Below are 13,552 nucleotides of genomic sequence, written 5' to 3'. Positions count from 1 at the left end.
CATGATTAGGGAGTGTCTGCAGTCAAGTCTTCAAGGTCAGCAAAATCATTCTACAGCTCAGTCCTGTCGCCCGAACCAGCATGGTACCACTTCTAGTGCTACCAGTGGGCAACGCCCAAATAGACTCTATGCTCTTCAGTCCCAGCACGATCAGGAAAATTCTCCTGATGTCATTATTGGTACATTACAGATTTTCCATATTTATGTTTATGCTTTGCTAGACCCAGGTGCATCTTTTTTTTTACTACTACATACATAGCAGGCGATTTTAGAATCAGTCCTGAATTCCTAGTAGAGCCCTTCTTAGTATATACCCTAGTGGGTAAAACCATCATAGCTCAGCGGGCATACAGGAACTGTCCGATTATGATATCTCAAAATATACGTCAGCAGATTTAGTGGAGTTAGAGATGACTGATTTTGATGTCATTCTCGGCATGGATTGGCTTCATTCCTGCTACAATAGTCGACTACATAAAAAGGATAGTTCAATTTCAGTTCTCGAATGAGCCCATCCTAGAGTAGAAGGGTAGCATTTCAGCATTCAAGGGTCAACTTATTTCCTACATTTGGGTAAGGAAAATGATTTTTAAGGGGTGTGTGTATCATCTCGTGCATATTAAAGATTCCAGTTCTGAATTTGCCAGCCTCAAAACAGTCCCTGTTGTTAATGAATACTCAGATGTCTTTCCCGAAGATCTTCTAGGCATTCCTCCGAAAAGAGAAATAGACTTTGGTATAGACCTTCTTCTGGATACTCAACCTATTCTATTCCACTATACAAAATAGAACCAGCAGAACTCAAAGAACTAAAAGATCAGTTGAAGGATCTCTTAGATAAGGGATTTATCAGACCTAGCATTTCCCCATGGGGTGCACCAGTATTGTTTGTGTACAAAAAAGACAGTTCTCTCAGGATGTGTATTGATTACCATCAACTCAACAAGGTCATGGTCAAGAATAGATATCCTCTTCCCAAAATTGATGATCTATTCGACCAACATCAGGGTGCCAGTTACTTCTCGAAGATAGACCTTAGATTAGGCTATCATCATCTCAGAGTTAGAGAATATGATATTCCAAAGATAGCTTTTTGTACTCGGTATGGTCACTTCAAATTTTAAGTCATGTCATTTGGTCTTACCAATGCCCCGGCAGCTTTTATGGATTTGATGAACCGTGTGTCCAAGCAGTACTTGGATATATTTGTCATAGTCTTCATAGATGATATTTTGGTCTATTCTCGTACAGAGCATGATCATCTAGACCATCTCAGGATTGTTCTTCAGACTCTCAGAGATCATCAATTATTCACTAAGTTCAGCAAGTGCGAGTTTTTGCTAAGATCAGTAGCATTCCTTGGCCATATTGTTTCCGGTGATGGCATTAGAGTAGATCCACAGAAAACAGGGGCAGTAAGAAACTGGCCCAGACCTGTATCTCCATCAGATATTAGGAGTTTCTTGGTTTTGGCTGGCTATTACAGACGGTTTGTCGAGGGATTTTCTTTTATTGCATCTCCCATGTCTAGATTGACTCAGAAGAAGATTAAGTTTCAGTGGTTAGATTCATGGGAGAAGAGCTTTCAAGAGTTGAAGACTCGACTCACCTTCGCTCTAGTTCTAGCTATTCCAGATGGTTCAAACAGTTTTGTAGTCTATTGTGATGCATCCAGAGTGGGTTTAGGTTGTGTCCTCATGCAGCATGGTAAGGTCATAGCCTATGCCTCCAGACAGTTAAAGCCACATGAGAAGAATTATCCTACTCATGATCTTGAGTTAGCAGCGGTAGTTCTTGCCTTGAATATTTGGAGGCATTATCTCTATGGAGTTCATGTAGATGTCTTCACAGACCATAAAAGCCTCCAGTATGTCTTTTCCCAGAAAGATCTTAATCTTTGCTAGAGAAGGTGGTTAGTTCTCTTGAAGGATTACGACATGAGTGTTCTTTATCATCTGGGCAAGGCTAATGTTATGGCCGACGCTCTCAGTCGGCTCTCCATGGGTAGTATTTCTCACATTGAGGATAGTAAGAAAAAGATGGCTCAGGAGATCCATCATCTTGCTAGACTAGGCATTCACTTAGTAGATTCTTCAGAGGGTGGTGTATGCGTTCATAGTAGTTCAGAGTCATCTCTAGTTTCCGAGGTGAAAGAGAAACAAGAAAGGGATCCTAGCCTTGTCAAGCTCAAAAAGTCAGTTAAGAATCAGAAAGTTGAGGTTTTCTCCTAAGGGGGAGATGGTGTTCTTCGTTGTCAGGGCCGTCTATATGTTCCAGGTGTAGATGAATTGAGGCAGTGAATTCTTATAGAAGCGCATGGTGCGCGATACTCTATTCATCTAGGGGCCACTAAGATGTACCACGACATGTGGGAAATCTATTGGTGGAGTGGGATAAAGAGACATGTTGTAGAGTTTGTGGCTAAGTGCTCTACATATCAGTAGTTTAAGATAGAGCATCAAAAATCTAGTGGTTCCATGAAAGAGTTCACCATTCCTACTTGGAAGTGGGAAGAAGTTAACATGGACTTCTTGATAGGTTTGCCTAGAACTCGTCATCAGCATGATTCAGTCTGGGTTATTATAGATAGAATGACCAAGTCAACTCATTTCCTTCTTGCTCGTACTTCTCATTCCACTAAGGATTATACCAAACTCTATATCAGGGAGTTTGTCAAATTACATGGTATTTCACTATCTATCATCTCAGACAGAGGTACCCAGTTGACTTCTTACTTTTGGAAAGTATTCTAAAAGGGTTTCGGTACCCAAGTCCATATCAGCACCGCATTTCATCCTCAGACAGATGGTCAAGCAGAGAGGACCATTCAGACTCTTGAAGATATGCTAAGGGCGTGTGCAATTGACTCCAAGGGATATTGGGACGACCACTTGCCTTTGATTGAGTTTGCATACAACAATAGCTATCATTCTACTATTTAGATGGCTCCATTTGAAGCTCTCTATGGTAGGAGATGTAGATCTCCGAATGGTTGGTTCAAAGTTAGTGAGGCCTCAATCATAGGTCCTGACTTAGTATTCGACGCCTTAGAGAAAGTTCAGTTGATTAGAGAGAGACTCCGGGCTGCTCAGAGCCAACAGAAGTCCTATGCAGATGATTGTAGAAAGGATCTCGAGTTCAAGGTCAATGAATATGTCTATCTTAAGATCTCTCCTGTGAAGGGAGGGAAGAGGTTCAGCAAGAAAGGGAAACTCAGTCCTCGGTATGTCAGTCCCTTCAGAATTCTTTGTCTCTTTGGCAAGGTAGCTTATGAGATTGAGTTGCCTTCAGATCTAGCTTCAGTCCATCCAGTCTTCCATGTCTCTTTGCTAAAGAAGTGCATAGGTGACCCAGCAGTTGTTATCCCTATTCAGAGCATCGACATTCAAAACAACCTCTTCTATGAAGAGATTCCAGTTCAAATCTTAGATTATCAGATTCGTAGATTAAGGAACAAAGAAGCCCCTCTAGTCAAGCTTCTTTGGCAAAATCAGTCTCATGAGGGAGCTACTTGGGAAGCAGAAGCACATATGCGTACCAAGTATCCTCACCTCTTCCCCACCAATTTAGATCAAGCTCAAGGTAACAGTTCTCTTTAATCTTATTCAGTTTCACGTTTATGTTTCCAGTATAAACTTGGTACCTATTAACTATTTTATATTCAGTCATGCATTCATGTGTCAGTTGTCCGTGCATCAGATATGCACGAGCTCAGTATGTTTAGCATGTCAGTCATGAGATCAAGTTTCAATTCTTCATGTTTAGTTTAGGCTCTATTGTCTTGTATCCCTTCTCAGTAAATTCTCATTTGAGGACGAATGTTCCCAAGGGGGAGATATTGTAATACCCCACATGTTTCTAAGCTAGGAAGTGAATAAGTATTTCTATGTATGAAATCTCCTATCCTGTGATTCATACTTGAATACATGACTTACCATGAATATCCTAGTGATAGGATAGCTTATGATGTATTAAGCATGTTCATATGAGTCACTTAAGGTAATACAAGCTAAGAGTTTTTGAATCCATCAAGTTTTAGTATTTGATTTTGCAAGGTTAATTTTGAATGAGTATAAGTCAATGTTAATGTGGTATTTTGGATGATTTAGACCCATCAAATTGTAGAGAATCGGATTAGCTTTCCAATGATATCAATTTCAACTTAATCCAGTACCCGAGCGAAAAGTTATGCCTATTTTCATGAGAGATAGTAAGAATAGGTGATTGATTAGGCGCCGCCCAACCCAAGGATAGGCAATTGGTTAGGCGCCGTCCAATCCAAGCATAGACGATTGGTTAGGCGCCGCCCAACCCAAGCATAGGCGATCACTTGGGCGTCGCCTAAGTCAATTCCAGGTGTCAAGAACACTCCGTTTTAAGTTATTTTAAAGGTAATTAAGTCTTTAAATACTCCTTACACGTCCCTAAACTTAACCCTATGAAATATATAGTTTCTAAACATACTGCAACCCTATTTTCATCTCAAATCTCAACATCCAAGAGCACTAAAGGAGAAAAACAACTAGGGTTGCATAATTAAGCTTGAAGATTTGATTTCAAGGAAATTCCTCCGTCAACCATCAAGAATCTTCCTTCTAAGGTATGCGTAGTGTTCATCCACGTATTCCTTTCATCTGTGGAGTTCAAGAATCAATCTTTAAAATACAAAAGCTTGGTTGATTATGGTGATATGATCATACTCATGTTGATGCTTGTTTGTTTTCCCCTTTTTTTTCATTATAATGTATGATTTCTATATTGTTGGGTGTTGATGATCATGTTGTTGATATTGGGTGATTCCCAAGATGGAATCTTTATATGTTTTTATAAATTCATGATATCATATGAGTTGGAAACATGTAAATTTGGTTTTTCATGATGTAGAATTTGATGATTTCACCTATTCTTAAGATGTGCATGTAAGGTGTTTGATAAAATGCCTAAGGAACTAGAAATCATGTAATATAGGTAAATTATGACAATGTGAAGGATTTATGATATGCCCTTATGTTCCAATGACTTCTATGTTGATAATGTGCCTTGTAAATGTTGTTGGAATACTCATGAACTATCCTTATGAGATTATGCTATGTTTACTTGCAAATCCTACTTATGAACAAGATGTATGATAACCATGCAATCCATATGAACTTCTATGCTATTGGTATGTGTTGCCAATATGATTATGCAATGAACATGATATTAAGATTGTGCAAGTACTTCCATGCGATATGAAATCCTTTCCATGCAATACATTGATGATAACCATGCTTAGTATGAGATCCCTACTTATGATATTATAAATTATCGACTCTACTCTTATGATCAAGTAAGTCATGTGTGTCAGTTTCCTTCCATCGAGTCCTAGGGGTACTTGTACCTAAAAACTATAGTTGTGTGCCTAGATCCACGTCATGTTTCACAATATCCGAACTCAAGCTATGATTTCATAGAATTCAGTCAGACATGTAACTCAGGAAAACCTCATGATCTTAGTTAGTTGTCAGATATCATTAACATTCCACCAGTCAATGGAATTCAGTAAGATTAAGTCATGTACAGTCAGTTATTCATGTCCAGTCCCTCCAGATGAGAGTAAAGATTAGCACCGAGTGAACCCAAGGATGGGAACTCACTCGCCAGTTCAGGGTGTGATTCTTAGTAGTCATCCTTGTGCTCTAGAACTACGTAGCCTGCGTAGGTTGAGACATATTAACCCGTCGATTAGGGTTGATGAGGTGGCTTAACCCATCAATTTAGGGTTCCCACCATTCTCATTGAGTACTTTCCAGATAAGGGTCACTCACAAGTTGTCCTTACCCATGGCACGGTATTGACACCCCTCAAGTTGGGGTAGAGATTGGACCCCAACTTAGACATAACGGCATACCTGGGGCATATCGGTTAAAGACTACTTCCCACAGTTTCAGTAACAGTCTCAGTAAAAGAACTCAGGGCGTTTTTTAGATTTCAGTATATACAGGACTGTCAGATACAGTCATCCATGTTATCAGTTTAAGTATCAGTCATGACTTTTATCAGTAAACCATGTATTAGCTTACAGGTCATGCTATCACGTATTCATGGTCCCAGTTTCTATATATGTGTGTTTGCACTACCATGTTCATTTTAGTCAGTCAGTGTTATTCATGCATGAAACCCTTTATGTTCATCCTACCTTCCTCGTATACTCAGTACACCAGCTGTACTAACGTATTTGCGCTATGGTGCTTTCTTTTCATGTTACGCCTTAGGTTCTGAGACACGAGCTCCAGCCCAGCAGTAGCGGTAGCATTCCATTCGCAGAGACACAGTTAGTCCTCACTGATTCTAGGACAATATGATTTGATTCATTTATTTATTTATTCAGTTCAGTTTTACGGAGTTAGTTTGAGACATGTTCCTTCAACTCCTTAGTCAGATAGTTTAGAGGCTTTCAGATTTATGTTCAGATTTATATTTAGATTGAGTTGTTTTGAGTATTTTCACCCACATGATTGTATTCAGTTGAACCTTATGGCCTTACAGTTCTATGTATTCCTTATTATTATATCATGATTTGCAATATACGGCACAGATATCAGTCATGGGTTAGCTTGTGGTCCCTTGGTGTCATGAGCACCATGTAGCATTTCGGTTAGTGAATCGGGGTGTTACATTCAAGCATTCTGGTTACACCATGTATGCCATTTATTTAATGTCTTCATTGAGAAATGCAGTCTTTACATTTATTTATAGTATCTCTAAGTTATAATGAGCTACTAGTGCCATAATGATTCTAAAGGAGTCTTTCAATGAAACTGCTGAAAAATTCTCTGTAAAATTTATGCCTTCCTTCTGGGTGAATCCCTTAGAATCTAGGTGCACTTTATATCTTTCAATATTATCTTTTGAAATATGTTAGGTTTTAAAAAATCATTTACAAACTCAACAAGAACTCAAACACCATTGTCTTTCATAGACTTCAATTCGTCTTTCATGTCTTTGATAAATTTAATAGAGTTTTGAAATGGTTTCACTTTACTAACAGTTATAGGATCATTTTACAATCCCATGTCAAAATCATTCTCTTGAAGATAAATAACATAATCATCTAAAATAACATTTCTTCTTTCTTTTCTTGATTTTCTTTTAGGCACTTCAACTTAAGGCTGTTAAACATGTGATGATATTATTATGTTTTCTCCATAATCCTGATTTGTAGGTTGAAACACATTCAGTAAACTAATCTAATCATTTTCACTAAAATTGATAATAACAAATTCCTATTCAAACATAATTTTTTTATTTTGATACTCCCATTAAAATCAACATCCTCATAAATTTGGTATTTCAAGTTTCAGAAAAGATCTATTTGAAGAGATATAAAACTTAAAACCTCTTTATTCCGAGTATCCTACCAAGTAGCAACTAACAGTTCTTGAATTGGGCTTCTTTTTATTAGGTTTGGAGGCTTATCTACCATTTTCTTGAAAATTTATTTAGTATATAAACTACTGATTGTAATGCTTCCCCCAAAACAATACAGGTAAAGAGGAATGACTAATCATATTTCTTACCATATCCTTAAAAGTTTGGTTTCATCTCTCAGCTACAACATTTTGACTTGGATCCTCCAATATGGTGTATTGAGGTACGATCCCACACTCTATCAAATATTTTTGTAAAATGCACTGGATGTTGTTCATCGAATCCATTATATCTACCGTAGTATTCTCCTCCACGATCATATTTAATAGTTTTAATTTTCTTGCATAATTGAGTTTCAACGCCAGCCTTGAAATTTTTAAAAACAACCAAAAATTGTGATTTCTCATGAATTTCCTAATGAGAGTAGTGATCTATAAAGTTAATAAAATATTATTGATCATTCTATGAAGCCGTAGGAAATAGACCACAAATGTATGTATGTATCTACTATAAAGATTCTTTACTCCTATAAGCATCTCTTTTCCTTGTATTTGTTTGTTTTCCCTTAATACATTTTATAAAAATTTTAATATTAGATAAATCAAGGGAATCAAGAATTTCCTCTGACACAAGCCTTTGTATTTTTTATTTAGAAATATGATCGAATCACTTATGCCATAATATTGATGAATTTTTATTTGTTAATTTGTTCTTAGTACTAAAGTTACTTGAATGCATATTTTCATTATTGCATGAGGATTGTCTGTTGAATTTGTATAACTTTTTAATCAAAGTATCAATTTCAACAATATTAGAATTTAAAAAAATACTACAAATTTCATTTTTAATAGAACAATTGTATCCAGATATATCCAAAAAAGAAATAGAAATTAATTTTTTTCTAAATGATGGTAATTCCTCTTATTCCAAATAAAAATTGGTATATACTAGAATTCTAAAGACACCAATAGCCTCCACAACTGCTTTATTATTGTTGCCTACATAAATGTATCTTTTAGCATCAATCGACGGTCGACTTCTTAGGCAATCCTGCATAGTAGCACTTACATGAGTAGTTGCATTCATATCTATCCACCAAGTGTCACGATATACCATATCCAAATTAAATTCTTTACAAATGAAGTTGAGAAGTTTACCTTTCTTTTCACGACAACCGACATACTTGGAACATTATTTCTTTATGTGATTAATTTTTTAGCAAAAGAAATAATTTTTTTTATTCTTGGACAGTGATGTTTCACCGTATGCAGTTTCCATAGTTTTACTTCTTTTTCACTTATTTGAGGCATTTTAGTTCTAGAGGTAGATGCTAAATGAGTACTTTAAGTCTTCTCTTATTTTAGTCTATCCTCTTCTTGAACAAATGGAACTATAAGCTCATTTGAAGTCCATTCCTTCTTTTGAGTATTATATGAAACTATAAACTGCTAAATTATATTTGAAGAGAGATCAAAAAAAGGTGCACAAGTATGTCGTCAGACAATTCAAGCTTAAAGCCCTGAGTTTTGTCCAAATATTGAACGTATTCATAATGTACTCCCTTATGTTTTATTTTTTCTTATATCACATTGAAAATAACTTTTTAAGTATAGAGTCTATTTCAACCTTTTCATTAGCAGAGAATTAGTCTGTGATTTCTTTTAAGAAGTCTTTGGCATCTTTATTTTCTGTTATACCGCCCTTTAAGGATTCTGGAATTGAGTTTTGCATCATCATCAAACTCATCCAATTTGATCACTCCCAGTTCTCGTATGCAGAATTTTGTTCCTTCAAGTTAGTTTCATTCAAGTCCATAGAGTGATCAAATCTCAATGCATATTCAAGATGCATGCAACCAAGCACAATTATAATGTTCTTATTCCATTTTGAAGTTTGTGTCATTAAGCATAGAAATGTTGTTCATATTAATAGATATAGAAGATACTATAAGATAAATAATCATGCTCAAAATTAATAATCAAGTAAATAATGTGTATATGATGATAATCCAGCTAAATAAAAATGAAGAAAATAACAAATAAACTCAAAACTACATATTTATCAAACACATATACACAAAAGTGAACTCATCTCAAGATACCTAATACAACATTATGCTTTAGTCTTTAAAAAAAAATTAACTTGTAAATGGTACTCTTATATATAGTTCACAAATATTAATTACTAAAATGGTCTAACAATATGACTTTCTTTGGACCAACACATTATCAACATATATTAAAAATATATCATATATTCATAACTATCTGTAGTCTGGCCAAAAACAATCTTCCTTTGGAATAATTATTTTGCGTAGATAAAACATGTTTATATGTACAAAGTAAATAAAATCTACACAGTAAATATTGTTTAGCAACATATGGACTCAATGTACTCACTTTTAACCAAGAAGCACCAACAAAAGAATACCGCTTTAAAAAACGTTACAATTGAAATAATGATAATACAAAAACTTGCCCAAAATTTTTTTAAAAAATAATCTGATAAAAAAAAATATAAATCTATTATATTAGTAATATTAATTAACAGAACAGTGGTTCACTTGTTCCAAAAATTGAAACAAAACTAAATACATGCGTCAAACTTTAGCAGTAAAGATTTGAACCCTTTTCTTGAAAGCCACATGTTTCCCATCTTTTGGCTAATGAGAAAACACTAAAAACTTCTTCCACCAAGTAATATCAAAATACTACTCAACTAAATACGTAGTAAATAAATCTTTATTGGCGCTAACTTGTTCAAAAATAATAAACAAACACAGAAAAATGATTCAATGAAACTTTGTTTCTTTTTTAAATTTGACCAAAAATTATTGAAAAGACATCTAATGATCTAATAAGATTGTGTTTTTGATACTACTTATTGGCAAACATAAAATATAATTCACCCAAAACAACATCTAAATCATTAGATAGAGATATGAAACTAGAAGAATGGTAGAATACAAACCTTTATTCATAGCAATAACTTTTGAATAAGATCAGATCTTTTAAACCTTGATGATCGCTCTTTCTGGAGTTCTTTATCTAAGATAAGAAGAAAAAGAAAAGAAGTGTTGCCTTTTAATTTAGGGGTCATACCTATTTAAGGCTTTGAAGTGCCCTATCGGGAAAGATACCTTTTTCTAAATGTTTCCAACAAACAAAGATAAGGCTAATGAGTTTCAACTTATCTAAAATAAAACCCATACTAATAGATATTTAATTTTAGACTAAAAAACTTTAATACTTTATTAGATCATAAATTGAGATTCTTTATCGATAAAATATTTATGTAAAAAATATTAATATGTGAGTCCACAAAATAGAAGTTACTAACATTTCACACTTAAACTTTGAATTGTATGAGTTTTCAATGTGAACTGGAATCAAATGTTCATCGAAATATACCTTAATTTTTAGTTGCTTGCTTCTTTTTTTTTTAACCTGAAATATCACCGTTCATAGAGTGGGAAAAGTAAATAACTGAAAGTTGATGTGTGTTATGGTAAACATTTGATGATATTTCAAGTAGGATTCTCGTATGCCTAATATTTCATATATGAAACTTAAAAACCCAAGATACTTTAAAGGATCGATTGGTATACAGACTAAATTCCTAGAATTAATCCTTGGACTAATTTATTCCACCTAAGAAATGAGATAAAATAATCTCAAGTTGGAAGGAATAGGGTGGGATATCCTAGAAATAAGATTCATTAAATATTTGGTAGACGACATAAATTTATTCTAGGATAAATTTACGTATGTAATACCCCATATTTCCCTAACTGAAATTAACCCTCAATACATGGGTTACCCTATATAAAATTTTTGAAATACTTAGTATTTTTTCATTTAGAGCATTCTAATGAGTATGAAATTTAGTTAGTTTTCCAAAGATATAAAATTTGCCCAAATTTGATACCCGGGCGAAGAGTTAGAGCCATTTTCATAAAGCAGTGTGCCAATTTGGCCATCAACGCGTGATGGAGGCCAGCCAAATGGCAATGGTCACTTTCCAGTCTTCCATCATGATATTGATGCATCACTCCAAGTCCTCAATTTATAATTACCCATTTACTAGTGAGGCTAAGTGATGTCACGCGTCACGGTGAACTTTCAGGTCGCACCCTGTGTGGCAACACAATACCACCGCATCGTGCCACCTTACATTTTTCCAGTTGTTAAATTTCTAGAGACACAACGCGGCAGCGCCGTACCGTGCCAGTATGCCAAATGAGTATTTTTTAGTTAATTTCGAGTTTTAAATCCAAGGGGCTTGTAAGTACTTTTTCCTCATCTCAGTCAGCCTAAACACGTAAGTAAGCCCTAAAAAGCACAAGTTGCTCATTGTTTCAATAGTTTCTCAAGAATCAAAACATTATCTCTCAAGGAAATAAAGGCTAGCTTCAAACAATCAAGGTCAATATCAAGAATTTCTCCAAGAACTTCAAGAATTAATAACCCAAGGTATGTTAGGTTCATCTATGGTTCCTTTCACCCATAGAGTCCACGAATCCATTTTTTAAAATTACAAAATTTTTGATTTATGAATTACATAATTGAAATTGAACTGATTTCATGTTCATGTTATTGTTGTGTCTCAGTCCAAGATTAATTTATAATGTTTCATGAAATTAATCATCATATATGTTGAATTACATGATCTTCATGATAAACCCTTCAATTTCCAAGATGATTTATGTAACCATGATAAGTATATGTGTTGATTATTGTATAACCAAAGCATGCTTCCCATGTGTTTGATAATATACCAAGTAGATAAAATAGTGCCATTATAACATTATCGCATGCATCTCCTATTATTGTACAAGTTAATGCATTACAAGTGTTTGATAAAATGCCTCTATGATTGAATTATGATCAAGTGAGTATTGTTACGTTATTCAAGATTATGCTATGTCTTTTTTATGTTATCAAGTCCTGGGGGTATTTAATGCCCGACACTTTAGCTGTGTACCTAGAGCCAGTGTCAGTTACAAAATAATATTAGTCATGTCCCAATCAGTAGAATCTAATTAGTTACAGAACGTTAGAAACCTCAGTAAACTCAGTATTAATCTAGTCCAGTTTAGTGCCTTTTAGTTGGTAGTGGGATTCAGTACCAAGTGAACCCAAGGATAAGGGCTTACCTGCCAGTAGAGGGTGTGATCCTTAGAAGCAATCCTTGTGTTCCAGATCTATGTAGCCCGCATAGGTTGAGATATCAAACCTACCAGTTGAGGGTTCATGAGGTGTTTCACGTACCAGTAAAAGGTACCACCATTCTCGTTTAAGGCATCTGCCAGTAGAGGGTGACTCTTTAGTATCTTTACCTATGTCACGGTACTAACACCCTTCCAACTAGGGTCATAGGTTGGACACCAACTTAGTTATCTTATTTGGGGTATTTTGATTATATGATTAACTCCCACAATCTCAGTTTAGTCTTCAGAATAGAGTTCAGTTCAGTTCTACAGAATCAGTACTGTCAGACACAATCAATTAGTATCAAAAACTTAGTTATCAGTAACTTTAGCTATCGGTTACTCAGTAACAGAACTCAGGACATAGCTTCAGATAAGCTCAGTCATAGTATCTATTTATATGCACAGTAGTGCATACTCAGTATTTACAGCAGTTTTAGCTATCCATGTACTCTCACGCTCAGTTACTCTATTATTCAATCAGTTATTGTTATGCATATGAACCCTTTAATTTATTCTTACCTCATCTAGTATACCAGTACATTACATGTACTGATGCATACTTTTTTTTTGTGCTATGATGTCCATACATAGGTTCGGACGCTCAGGTTCTCGACCGTACAAAGACAGATTCAGATTCAGCTAATAGTGTTATAGTTAGTAGTGAGTCCTCATCTATCAAGGATATTTTATTATTGTTGTTTCTAAGTAGATGCAGTATTTTAGTAGATGGAGTTAGTTGGGGGTTTGTCCCATCAACTCCACTTTCAGACAGTTCAGTTAAGAGGCCTTTCAGACTAGACTTTTAAATAGTATTTAGTTTTATATATTAATATAATCAGTTGATATTCTTTATCAGTATATATATATATATTTTGAACCATATAACATTTTAACCTATTTTCTGCATTTATTTCAGTATTATTATTCAGT

The sequence above is a fragment of the Capsicum annuum genome, chromosome 12, assembly GCF_002878395.1.
Source record: "Capsicum annuum cultivar UCD-10X-F1 chromosome 12, UCD10Xv1.1, whole genome shotgun sequence".
NCBI classification, from domain to species: Eukaryota; Viridiplantae; Streptophyta; class Magnoliopsida; order Solanales; family Solanaceae; genus Capsicum; species Capsicum annuum.
The sequence above is the reverse complement of the archived record's forward strand: the minus strand, read 5'-3'. Positions refer to the sequence as shown.